At 32.2% G+C, this 13,434-nt stretch overlaps 1 protein-coding gene across 1 annotated transcript in view; it reads left to right on the top strand.

Annotated features, from left to right (window-relative positions):
• Positions 1-13,434, top strand: part of LOC119828803 (protein sidekick-1) — a 199,091-nt gene that overhangs the window by 70,155 nt on the left and 115,502 nt on the right. Inside the window, exon 3 of the mRNA XM_038351068.1 lies at positions 4,621-4,653. The gene's annotated coding sequence lies outside the window, so the exon portion shown is untranslated. The remainder of the gene's footprint in view (positions 1-4,620; positions 4,654-13,434) is intronic.

Below are 13,434 nucleotides of genomic sequence, written 5' to 3'. Positions count from 1 at the left end.
GACAGATTCGAAATTCAAATGTAATATTTTTTTATAATTAAGTGTAACAGTATTTATGGCCAGACTAAGTATACTCGCACCGGCTGTATCGCTTTTAACCACGGCCAGAAGTAAAAGTTGTTATTTAGCTTACACATTCTGGTATTTTTGTTCCAATTATAACACTGCAAAGTTTCAAAATCTATATCCGAATAATATAATATAAGAAACAAACATTCAAACTATCGTATTATTAACTTCAGTAATACGTACTCTATTTATAAAATTTCCCATTTATATAACAATTGAATGCTATAAAACTTAAGATTAAACTTCTCATTAGGACCTATATTAAAAACAAAAGTATGAGAAAAGTCAATAATCATATTTTCATAGTTTCCACAAGCTGGCTGGATGTTATTTTATTCCATCGTCCCGGGGAAGTTGTTTAAAAAATAAATAAAATGCCGCGATTTCTCAAACGGAAGGTCGAAATGAAAAATAAATATTGTGAAGAGTTTGTATTGCAATTCCTTACGAATTCAAGATTGGAATGTTGATTGAGGTTATAAATTTGAGATCTTTTATGTATTATATGTGTGTTTATGCACTGAGATTATAAAGGTCTATATTTAGACATTAAAGACTTTTAAACGGATTTTAAACGCGATTTATTCATTATATTGGGTTAATAAAATAATGAATAAATCGCGTTTAAAATCCGTTTGAAAGTCTTTAATTTCTAAATGCATAATACTCGCATAAAATCAAACACAAGATAAAACTATGTCTATGTTATTAAGATTGTTATTTGAAAATAAATATCAAAATATCTTTGGTTAAAACGTTACATATACTTACGTATAGAATATAGACAAATTATTAGGTTTTTTACTATTGACGATTTTAATAAAAAACTGCGCGACCGATTTTAGATTTTTTTATTATTATTATTCTACATAAATCATACATATATAGATACAGATACAACTTGGCGTCAAATGGACGGACAGACAGTGAAGTATTTTTTTTACCCTGTGAGCATAATAAACATTAAAAGATATACCATATTAGAGATAATGCACACTTACTAACGCAAATGGATAACTATTTAGAAGCTGTAATGTTCATACGCACAGAAAGATATCAAAGTATTAAGTTTCACGGATCAAAAATACGCAGAAAGGTATTCATGAATGTTCTCAAAGAGAGCCTTTTTTCGTTTATCAATGTTAATCGTCAAAGCCATTGTTAAACCATAACAATTGGTTCAAAAGCACAATACGAGATTTATTAAACATTTCTATAAATAAACGCACTAGTGTATTTCTGGGAAGCACTGTTTGTTTAACCTTTTTGCTTAAAACCTATTTATTACGGCGTTTCTACGGTTGTTACACGAATGGCTAAAAGGGGGTTTCTCTTTAGGATCAATTTTATTAAGAGAGTATTCCTTTCGCGATAGAAACGACGCGACTTCGTGTTATTTCAAGGGTGATATCGTTATGATTTGAGCAGATTATTCAAAGATTATCACGGTTATGAGAAGATGAAGTCTGATTTAGAGCGATTCTTTTAATTCAATTAAAAATATTTATGGTTTTATTGTAAAATCGATTCAGAATTACAGGAATTGTATTACATTTTATTTTCTATAAGCGTGTTACTGAGGTGGTGGTTCGACTGATGATAAACGATCACCACAGCCCATGAACATTTAGATAGATAGTGCCTTTGCGAATGCACTGCCCGCTTTTACGACTGGAAAGGGTAAGGAAAAGGAAAGGACCACCGCATTCTACATTAGCACACTTATTTAGATTTAAATCTCATGATGATTTTTTCAAAATGTTTGATACATTTAAAATAACGGGATAAAATTACCCAACACCAAAAAATCATGTAATTAAAGTTGAATTGTTAAATTATAAAATTAAAATAAATAAAATAAAACTGTCCTGTATGTTTAATAGTTTCCATCGAATTTTTTATGTAATATAAACCTATACATTTTGTATGCAGACTGAAAAGTAACTTCACAAAGAGATAACGAACTCTACGAAATAATAAAAAACCGCCACGTAATTCCAACTAGAACATATTTAGATTCATAAAGCCTGAAAGGAAATATTATTTGTAATATAAAACTATTTTAACGTTGAATAAATCGCTGAATTAAATTCACGTAATCTCCATTTATAAAATCTGCGAACGGACAAAACTTTCGAAGCTTTTTAACTCAAACTTCAAACAATAATGTGGACATTCTGTCTTTTTATAACGCGCTGATTATATGCTGATATATCTTTAATTGCAGCATTTTTTGTAAATCATTCCGTAAGGATTAAAACAGTCTAAGGCTTATTCCTCCTTCCCAATACTTTCATTTAAATTTTCAATAATCCTGACCTGATCCTTTACTTTTAAAAATCTGGAAAGACAATGTCTCCGCAAATGTCTTTGGGCCAGGATCTCTTAGTATTACGAGATACACCTCATTTTTTACGGGAAACACTTGGGAAGATGTTTTTCAAAGCGCCCAAAAAGGCTTTGATCAGATTTGTGATTGGCTAAAATGTAATATTTTAACGTTAAATGTCGAAAAGACAAAATATGTAACTTTTGCTTGGAAAAAAAATCTTCTTCCGCCCTCAAGTTACACCCTTACTTCTCATTCATGCACCACTTTCTCAAACTCTCTCTGCTCTTGCCAACCACTACAAAGAACTGAAGTAATGAAATATCTTGGTGTCTACTTAGATCAAACTCTCACATTTAAGCCGCACATTGGCATTTTAGTTACAAGAATCCGCAAACTGATAAATATATTTAAAATATTAAGGCATGTAGCAGATTTCCGAACAATAAAAATGATCTACTCAGCGTTGTGCCAGTCGATCATTAATTATTGCATCATCTCCTGGGGAGGTGCGTGTAAAGTGAACCTTTTAGAAGTTGAAAGAGCTCAAAGAGCCATACTAAGAGTAGGTGCTGGTTTACCATTTCGTTATTCAACATACGAACTCTACAAAAGTTGGGATGTTCTAACTGTCAGACAGACCTTTATTTTATCTATTATTATAAGGCAACATTCCCAATTACCATACAATCCAAATATAAATAAGGATAAACGAAGGAAAGGTATTGTCTGTGTAAAAAACACATTTAATACCAGTCTTTCGCATAGATTTTACTGTTTTCTTGGAGGATATTTATATAACAAAATTAACATGTCCATATCTATATATCATTTGCATAAAACAAGTTGTAAGGCGTCTGTATATAAATGGCTTAAAAAATTAGACTATCAGTCTACCGAAAATTTGATTAATTCTTTTCAGTAAGTCAAATGTCTGTACATACCCTCACACATGTCTGTAGTCAAATGTCTGTACATACCCTCATACACACACACACACACACACACACACACACACACACACACACACACACACACACACACACACACACACACACACACACACACACACATTCCACATTATTCATTCACTCAGATATAATATATCCATATAATATAGTAAAATAAGTATTTTATATATCATATTCATCAAAAAAAAATCTCATCAATTCAGTTAAGCGCATAATATACATTGTTATCTTAAATGTAACTTTAAAATTCTTGGGGGCCTGGTGACCCGTAACACAAGTATTTCATACTTACCTCGGGCTCCAGTCTCTCACAAATGTTTAGTATTAAGCAATAAGTATAACAATAAGTATACACATTTGTGATGAGAGAATAAATGAATTATGAATTATGAATTATGAAATTTTCCAGCTGTGACATTAAAAATGGAAAATTTGTATGGGGCATCAAATTAACCGATGACGTAAAATACTATTATTTATTTTGGAATTGAATGTGTTCATTTCTTCGAATTCATAAAAGACTTGGTTTCGGTTAGTTCTAAAGAACTGAAATATTAATAATAGCAGCGTATCTTCTCCGTATTTTCCCAAGCCTTTGAATTAATGAATAAATGAATGGAAATTCTTTATTATGTTACAAAAATACATAATATAAGGGCGAACAAAAAACTTAAAACAAATAACAACAGGTGGCCTTATCACTAGGTAGCGATCTCTATCGGGCAACCCCAACCATATAGAAAAAATTAGAATCTAAATGGTAAGTAAACAAAAATAAGGCAATAAATAGGCCTTCCATTAATTTTTAATGTTGCTTATTAAATCATAATTCTTATGATAAAATCCGCTAAAGTGTGCAAGTCTATTTCGGTATTTTCATAGCAAATCCTTTTTTCTTGGATAGGAAATCCGAAATATATCATATGTGTCACGCTCGACTGTTGACTCGAAGATTATTATAGGTTATGTTCGATAAGGGTTTAAGCCTTGGATTTCGTGCGCTTCTTTATCTAAAATTTATTGCTTTATTATATTCTGTTCTGTATGCAAGGGGACTCGAATAACGTGCTTGTAGATTCATGTATTCATTCGATTAGGGGCGTGTTTTGGTTTCTTATAAACACACAACAATAGAAATCCATTGACAAAACAAATTATTAAGTAATGAACTAAAATGAAATGATGAACACATAATATAAAGAAATGTTTCTTTCTTTCTTTCTTTCTAACATGATAATCTTTTGCTTTCAGGTTGAACGGGTGTAACCACATCATGTAGGGAATGTAAGTATTTTACAATTTGCGATTAAACTACAAATGTAATTCGATGACACTCACTCTACAACTGCAATGTAAACGTTATTACAGTAGTGTGATAATGTACAGTAGCTTCTTAATATAATGCACTAATAGTTTATTTCTATATCAATTTATTTAGAGGAGGTACAGATAATATAAGAGATAACCCATAACTCACATACCATTTCCCGCCAAAGCGTTCCTTTTGTAAATCATATGTTTATCCAACGTTAATGATTGCTTGACACACGCCTGTCACCCTACTGCGTTGATAGAACTCTAAGGGCCCATTGTAATGCTGATACTGTGAACTCAAATCCCCGTATTGTGAACCAAATGCGAATTTAAGTGTTTATTTTGTGGACTTGCGGCGATGGAACGATTCGTATGTATATCAGCTGTTTTCGTGTTTTCATAATGTGAATTGCGCTATTATTTGTATTGTAACGAGACTGCATGAGCTAAATACGTGTTGTATAATATATCTTACAGCATATTATGATATCCACTGCATTAAAAAGAAAAAAATTCAAACAAAGGAAAATGTCACATAAAGACACCTATATATTTATTTTATTTTAAAGCAATATAGTATGCAATTAGTAGTATAAATGTGTTCTTGCCTCATTTTAGCCCTTAAATATATTGAAACGTTTAAGTAAACTGCTGCAGTTGTTAATATCCGCAGAGCTGCTTCGTAAAAGATATTTGAAAAGAAAGAAATAAAAAATTGGGGATACCCCGAACATTCCTTTATTCGTTTAAAGTTTGCTTATTATAATATGCACTTACAAAAATCAAAGTTAGCAAACACCGAATTTTTATAATATAAAATTCCAATTTAAACGATTAAATTCCTTCCAACAGAACGTTCAATCAAAATGTCTTTAACACATGTAAATTATCCTGTAAACGGTTGAACTTTTCATCTCAAAACGCAATATATCTACGGCCGTCCGACCAGACGTAAAATCTGTCGCAATGCGAATATCCGGTTCATAATAATCCTAACGGAACAATTAGTGTCCGAGAAGGGTCCCTTGTGGGACGCCACAAAAACTAAATTACTTATGTTTGCCCAAACTAGCGGTCTTAATTAGTAAAACTTTGCAGTGTTTTTGCTTGCTAAAATGAGCATATGGTGAGAAGATAGTAATTTACGAGAATTTACAGAATATTATATCCCTACTGTTTACTTATGATGCTATAGCACGTGGTTAAAAATTCGGGATGTTACAACTTGGTGTATGGTTCGTTTGAACTATAAATATGTGTATCTACAAAAGTGTTTTAGTCTTCATTCTTTACTTCTATCGAAGGATTTTTTTATCCCCGATGTAAAAACGACAGGGTGATCTAAGGTATCTGCATATGTGTCTACTGTGGTATAGAAGCTTCTTACGAAGAAGTTGAGTGAAATATTTATAATATTAGTATTATGTTTTTAATTTAATAACGTGTCCAATATCTTGAACATATAAAAATACATTGTCTAGGACGTCGGTTAGTCTGTAAATCGTCGCATGCCAAATTGGCAATTTACATTTGAAATTGGCGCGGAGCTCAACAAGCGATTTGGGGTTCCAGCGAGAGAAATTAATATCTACATGCTAATTTTATTATCTCGAATCGTATTTCCAATACGAGTTTTTAATTCAACATTGATTGTATTTGAATATTCAAGTGCTTGTAATTCGCTTTTATTATTTCGCATATTGTTAGGGTCATCAGTTTATGCTTGTATGGTTGACTTTTCGTATTCGTTTGATGATGTAGGTTTCACGTTTGATGTTTGCGGTTTGTTTTTTATGTAATTTAAGTTGGCAATAGAACTGGTGGTTCTTTTGATGGTAAGCGATCACCACCGCCACTGAACATTTTCCGAGCCGCTGCAATTGTGTTGCCGTCTTTAAAGGTCTTGGCCTTCAAAGGATTGACAATGAGAAAAAATAAATGGATAAGGAAGAGTGAGGAATAGGTTAAGGGTCTCCGGCTCCCCCTTCCCCTGACAGGATGACACATGTTATTATTTCTCACCGATCTTCTATGTGGGTGTGGTACCTTACGCATTGCTGGCCCAATTTGTGACGAAGCGTGCTAGACTCCCACATACAAAAACTCTTTTACTATTATAGTACCTCTTGGTGATATGAGTGTATTTGACCAACATGCGCTTGAATAGCTATATTGCTTCCCTCATAGGAGACAAGTATGGCTATCGTGGAAACAACTGTAAGATAAACATGATTATAATGGTATCAAAAATAAAATATATTTGTCTTAATTACTCGCATGGACTTGTGAAACTCGTTTTATGTATTAGAGTTCTGTATTCGTTTCCATGCCAACGCATATCAAATTTCGGATTTATAGGCGATCCAGTTTAGTTGTAGCAATCCTTAAATAAAAGAAAAGTAATACAACATTTGTTTTCGTAAACATTAATAATTGTTGCGATGTTATTTGTATCGTGTAAATATACAACGTCGACAGGATTATATATAAAAGCATATCACTTTGTATTAATTAATTAATGTATTGAAATAATATTACCATTATAAGTATAGTATCGAGGTACATGTTCTTGCATCTTTAGATTTTAATATAGCTGAGTGGATGTCCCTCTTTATAAAAATACGTTATAGCATAAACATTTTTAAGTTTATTATTATGATTTCTACATAAAAACATTCCATTGTTTCTCTTTCTTTATTTCGTTTGACGGAAATTGTACAAATTCGTTGGTACTTTATAAATTTTCAAAGCATTTTCATTCTTCAATAAAAGACAAAATCAAACAATGAGAAAAGTTATGAAAAATTCACGCAATAATTCAAAAGTCCAATGAATGTGAAATGATATAAAAAAAAAACTTACAAAATTTAAACAAACGCTGAATAATGCTAAAACCCTTTAATCGCTCGCCCAATTCAAATATGAAACAAAGCGGTTTGTAGATTTAGGATTAAACCCACTGCATTTAACAGAGCGCACTCAAATCTATGTATTTTATTCATTACTTCCATTGTTAAATAATTTGTTGAAATATGCAAATAATTGACGCATAAACCTCTGAATAAAACCACTATTGACATCATGAAATTAAATAGCTGACAACCCATCTTCATTAACTTTATACATTAGGGACATACAGTATATGATTATAGTATTGTTAAAACAAACATTCTAAAATATTTATCATACTAGCTTATCTGAAAATAAGCAACGTTGCTATGGTAACCGTTGGTAGTATTTTCAAATATGAATATTCACTCACGCTTGGAATGTGTTTGCGATCTTAAATTACTAAATTCACGAAAATTTATATAAGTATGTAATATTAATTTCACAGATGTGAATCGTAACAAGGCGTATATAAAATAAATATTTAAACTATTAACAAATAGATAAAGAAAATATGCAATAAATATCCAACAGTTGCCATACCAGTTGTATGTACTTAAAATGTCATAAACAATTCTATTCGATATTTAAAAACGTTTATAACCATGCAGCATGAATTAAAATTACTGTGTTGCACCACGCCCTTCGCTTTATAGGAACATGAAAATTTAATCAAAACAACACTGAGTTTAAGTGGCTAGAAAGCCTTTGCATTTATTACTTTGATCAATGAAGCGCTTCCTCAATGGGTTCTTTTGAATTCAAACTATTTTAACGAAAATTTGTTTGTTGTATGTGATGGCGGTTACGTTAATATTCTTGAGTGGATAAAGCAGTGTGTGTTGTTATTTTACTCGACTGTGTAATAAGGCGAGTAATGATTTTCTGCTGATGTTTTGTTTATGAATTTTATTCACAATTACTATAAAATACAGGAAAACACTTAAATATACACAAGACAATATAGACATTTAAGTAAAAAAGGCGACTTTAGCCGCTCGCCCCGACTTTGCCCGTGTTGATCCGTAATAAAAAACTATGTCAGTGTAGATGTATATCTAATATATGTATAATGTATATGTAATAATATACATAAACAAACTTTTCTGAATTATATATTTATTACAAATGTATTTATAGGAAACATATTGCGTCTCCGAGGGTGTTGATGAGTTTATGCTGAAAATATTGGTGAAAGAAAAATAAAGACTGAAAATGAATTTTGGGGAAGGAAAGGATTTAGCACTGGCAAGAAGGAATGGATTAGCGAGAAAAAGAAACTTAGCAAGCTACTATTTCACTCCAGTTTTCTATGGGGATGTGGTACTTCCCCGGCGTGAGCTGGCCCAGTTCGTGCTAAAGCGTACTCGAGTCCCGCGTATATAAATCTTTATTTTTGTTAAATAACAGTCGTGCGAATCACCGATAAAAACGCTAAACAGTTATTCATGAACATCCGCCTACACGACATCGAAAAATAAGCATTACTGGAAGTTGACACAAAAATATATTCAATACATTCACAAAAATATTGCAAAGAAAAATGAAAAGTATATCAATTGACATTAAAACGGAGCTGCCCACTCAAAGTTTTCCAATTTAAACTTTAATTGTTATCTTTTAATCGAAAAAGAATTCAAAATGGCTACTTTATTTTTGTTTCACGTGAATTTCATGCTAATATTTCAACTGATGTTTTGATTCGTTCGGAAAATTTTAACGAAGTAACGCCTCTCGATTCGATGAGATTTATAATTAACTTACTTGTTAGCACTTTTAAAATATCGAGTTGTTGAAATAGGCGAATAGAGGCATAGAATTTTCTAGATAAATCTGCGTATTTTTTTGTTTTGTTTTGACGTCCATTATTATTGTTTTGTTATTGATACATATAGAAATTAAGAAGATAGCAATGACGTTGTCCAAAGGTAACTAACTTAATTAAGTGTAGTATTTTTACAGGCCAATATTATATTCAATGTAATTACCTGTGTACGCCTTAGTAAATATACGGTAATAGCCTTATGCCTCTCCAAATGTTCATGGGCGGTGGTAGCGCTTACCATCAGGCGTCCCACCTGCTCCATTGCCGACTGTAACATAAAAAACAACAGTTTGTATGATTTCATTTTACAAACGCATGTGAAATTGAGTATTTCACATGCGTTTGTAAAATGCGTTTATATGCAAGCTTATATTTATATGTAAAAGAAAGTGGTGCGAGTTACACTATTTATAACTCATGAACGGGTGAAACGATTTGATTGAAAATTGGTGGAGAGATAGCTTAGAACCAGGAGAAGGACATAAGATAGTATTTATCCCGGAAATCCTAAAAGAACCATTCGAGGAAAACCCTGGCTATATCTTTCCTGCGACTACACGGGAAAATCCGCGGGTGAAAATCTAGTTTTTATTGGACGTTTAACGATATAACTGTGCCATTTTAATAAAATAAAGCTGAAGAGGTTTTTTTTGTTTGAACGCCTTAATCTCAGGAAGTATTAGCTACACCTTTAATGGTACTAGACTGTTGAATGATCCATTTATAGAAGACGTGACGACTTACGACGTGGATTTAACCGCGGGGCACAGTAAGTATTATTATAAAAATACTTATCATAATAAAGCCATCTCGATTTGATTATTTACTAAGCGACAAGATTTAATAATATATTTCAATAAAATACTATATTTCCACAAATATATTTTGGAAACATTTCAAATTTATCGCAAAAGTAACCCGATATATCCAAGAGTCGTAAAACCCAATCCCTCAAAATAACTTGTATGTAAAAAGAATTGTTAGGATTTATGTAGCAGTACTCATTTATAAAGATAGGTCGGTCCTCTCTGTACCTTATCCAACTTTTATTCTACTACGTATGAGCCTTCGTAAATATAAATCAAAATTGCTGTCTGCCAAACCACCGCATATTATATAACGTAAAAAGTGTCGGTAAAAACGACTTACATATTTTAAAAGGATTATATAATGTTTATGCTTTGTTTTTAATTACACATACAGGTAAGCGCTTAAGCCACGAAATAAAAATTCAGTTAGTACAGCGTAAAGTAAATTACGTGGAAAATATGTAAATTTAAATTTAATTAACTGAACGTGATCGATGTCATTTCTCCTTAAATTTGGTATTGTGACGAAGTGTGTGTAAACCCTCGCATCTATAATAAACAAACAAAGTTGAATCCACACGTTGAGGAGTTAATTTTATGAATATAGCAGAAGTTTACATCGCGTATTGATTGCTTCATTAACAAAATAAACTCAATAGAGTTAGATATAAGGCTGATCACCAACTTTCCAGAATGTTAAAGACACAGGAAAATGCATCTATAACCCAGTAGATGCAAATTTATGTTAGTGATTCAAACTGCTGAAACGTAAAGCATCATAGTTGAAGACAGAAATAGAATCATTGCTTATAGAATTAAAATTCGAAAAAACAAATAGCCCAAGTCAATAATGAATTGAAATTAAATCAGACCCAAATAGCGGAAATAAGCACCGCTCAGTAACCTGCTTCATAGAAATGCCTTACACTCGAAACGCTCTGTAAATTTGCCCTCAAATTTTACAATTTCTCGAAATCCACTCAGCTCAATCACGTTTTCAAATAAATCAACTTGTTGCTGAATACTAGCGTTTCGAGAAGATTCGATTGCGAACGCCTCATTTTGTCGCCAGCACTTTGTTTACAGAAAAACGGCGCGGAAATATTTGGGTCGCATCTGACTAGAACAAAGGGTGAGAAAACAAAACCTGTCCACCACTATATACTCTCTATGTTCTTTGGGTACTGTTCTTTATTTCAATTCCCTTGATCCAGACCTGTCAACTAATGGGTATTTTCTAACGAATATTTTTCCACGAAGATTCACCTCTTCGGCATTTATCTTTACGAAACAAGTTATTGTTAATTGTATTTCATAGAATTTTAACATGTCTTTTTTGAAAAGCTTCAATCCAAATATGAAAAGTAACTGCTCTTACACAACTACAATAAAACCAAAATTAAAAAGGTAAAATTTCTTCGAACGAGCCTCTGCGGTACTCAACAGAGTAGTTTCAAAAATGTTTTTAGTATTCCAACGGCGCCATTGCTAGGCTAGACTCGGATTCCGCTTTTCATCTCCTGTATTTCCCTGAGGATTGCAATATCCACGCGAAAGAAGACGCCAAAATGCGCTATTGTGATTAAATAAAGCAGACAACCGAATGTATCTTGCAAAAATCGAGGCTTAGCCGCCAAGCGATCCCATAAACAGAGATAAAGCCGAGCAGCCGAGACCCAAAAACCAAACATTAGTGGATGAAATTTACGTCCCGGTTTATGTGCCACTCGAATTTCAATGAAATGGCTGAAGCATTTCTTCGCCCATATATGTAGGTAATAAACGGATTTAACAAGAATCCTTTCGGTCTGCCTACACGCTTTCGACCTTTTTTCTTGAATCCTCAGCGTTTTTGTAATATTTACTTACTTATATTTCACTAGACTTGCAAACTTTTAGATCATTAATTCTTAAACTTGGACGGTTCTTCGTTATTTGAGTTCGCCAAGGTCAGACTGATATTACGTTCTGTATTTTTCTTCGCAAACTTCAGTCTTAGAATTTGGTTATCTTTACAAATTAATCTTGGACCTTTTGTCGTGTACTTGATTGTTAGTTTAAATATAAAATAAAATGAGATATCCCATCCAAATATGATATAAATAACCAAAAAGGTATTATATCTAAGATTTATTATTGTTGATATAAAAATAATAGAGGTTCTCTTTGCAGAAAAAAAAATACAAAACTTGATAAAGCCTTAATCGTAAGGATTAAAATGGCATTTAAATTTCAAGAAATTGTCGAGATTAGAGCAAAAGATGAAATTTGCATTAATTTGACAAAACGTAATCCAGTCGTTAACGAGTCGCAAACTCGATGTTGTATTGTAATCGCAGTCCCTGGAAGTAACAGGAAATTGAATTTCTTAATTGCCTATCCACTGCAGAGGATACTTTGATGAAGTCGGGGGTTCGGTCATCGGGTGGTTTCCCAAAAATTTTCATTAATATTTTTTCCCTCTACGCCACGGGCCTCGTGGGAAAAGTTTTTTAATCTCAATCGTGGAGCGGTTGTCAGAAGCCAAAATTACATTTACCTTAGACTGTACTAAATGTTTTCATCTCGAATAAATCAAGCTATCGGTATGTCGGTCGAGATGTATTGCGTAATCGAAGTACGAAAACATTTTATTGGCGGAATATAATATGGCTTCCAAGTTTTCCTTTATTTATTACGATGTAGGGTTTGATATAAATTGTTATTTCGAGTATGATACATGTTTGTACATTTTGGCTTTTAATATGTTTTAGGTATCTTTATACGGAGTTCAGAAAATAGATCTCACAATATTGTGGACGATATAAATGATGATAAACTTGAAAGAATAGAAACAATTTGATTACGAGGCGGGATTCGAATCCGCGTTCTTTGCCAAACCGTAGCAATAAAGTATAAAGCATTTCAATGCTATAAAACTAAAAATTGAAGATATAAATGATGATATCTTCACGCATTAGTTAAGAAATACTTGAAACTGATGTCAGGAAATTGTTTTCATTTCTATTATTCAAACATAACAAACAAGTTTAAGGCTTCTACTCCGAAGATAAATAATTTACAGCCTCGCAATGCATAAATTGACTTCAAATTTCTTCCGACATATTATCAAATAGAAAACAGAATTTATTTTCTCCTAAATCAATTTCCGTCTTCATATACTTAGTCTGGCCATAAATACTGTTACACTTAATTATAAAAAAATATTACATTTGAATTTCGAATCTG

This window comes from Zerene cesonia, chromosome 8 (genome assembly GCF_012273895.1).
Source record: "Zerene cesonia ecotype Mississippi chromosome 8, Zerene_cesonia_1.1, whole genome shotgun sequence".
Lineage (NCBI taxonomy): Eukaryota > Metazoa > Arthropoda > Insecta > Lepidoptera > Pieridae > Zerene > Zerene cesonia.
The sequence above is the reverse complement of the archived record's forward strand: the minus strand, read 5'-3'. Positions and strand labels throughout refer to the sequence as shown.